A 966-nucleotide genomic window follows, 5' to 3' on the forward strand; every position below is an offset into this window, starting at 1 on the left:
GCCGTCCGGCCGCCGCGCGCCTCCCCCCGCCCCACGCTTCCTGTTTCCCGCCGGCTCTCCCGGCCCTGGCTCGGCGGGGTCCCGGCGGCCCGCCCACACCTGCCCGGCCTCGGGGCGGGGCGGAGCCCGACGGGACACGCTCGCTCACACCCTCCCGCTCGCCGCCACACACCCTCTCCCGCGCTCGCGGGGCACGCGGTCTCGGCTCCCCTGGCCCACTACGCGCCCGGGGCCCCGCCGGCCCACCGCTCGCACCTGGCGCCGACCTTGGCACGCAGCCTGCACGGCGGCCACACGTCACATCAGCACGTGGCACACCCGGTCACACCAGCACACAGCATTGTATCACACACAGGGTCACCCTACAGCGCGCACACGTCACACTGTCGCACAGGTCACGCCAGCGCACAGTGTACTCTGAGCTCAAAGGTCCCACACAACCTGGACGTCACACCAACCTTGTGCATACGCCACACACCACACACCCTGTCACAGTCCTATCCGCTCCGTTTCTCAGGAAATGACCGTGCAGTGTGCGGCAGGGCTCCCACGCTTCCAAGAACTCTCACAGGTCTCTCCTTCAGAATTCTCCCAGGTGCAGAGCACTTCCATGGCTCGGCTTAGCTGTGGGCCTACTGGGACACTCGGTGACAGCACTGTCCAGGAACACTGAATCCTGTTCCCAGCCAGGCCTCTGACCTTCTCCTGACCTGGCCCCAGTGTCCCCAGATAGACTGCCAGCTCTGGCACCTTCACTCAAGCTAAAGGGCAGCCCCTGGGTGGGCAGCAAAGGCAGAGGTTGTGGCTGCCTTCTCAGAGATGAGAGTCTGAACTCTCAGGGCATCCCTGCCTGCTCCCCTCCTACATAAAGTCTCAACGGAGAACATGGAGACAGGACCAGGAACCCCACATTTCCCAAAGGGTGTTCCTCCAGCTGCTGGATCCAGAAGTGCTCGGGAGTGGTTC

This window comes from Camelus bactrianus, chromosome 12 (genome assembly GCF_048773025.1).
Source record: "Camelus bactrianus isolate YW-2024 breed Bactrian camel chromosome 12, ASM4877302v1, whole genome shotgun sequence".
Lineage (NCBI taxonomy): Eukaryota > Metazoa > Chordata > Mammalia > Artiodactyla > Camelidae > Camelus > Camelus bactrianus.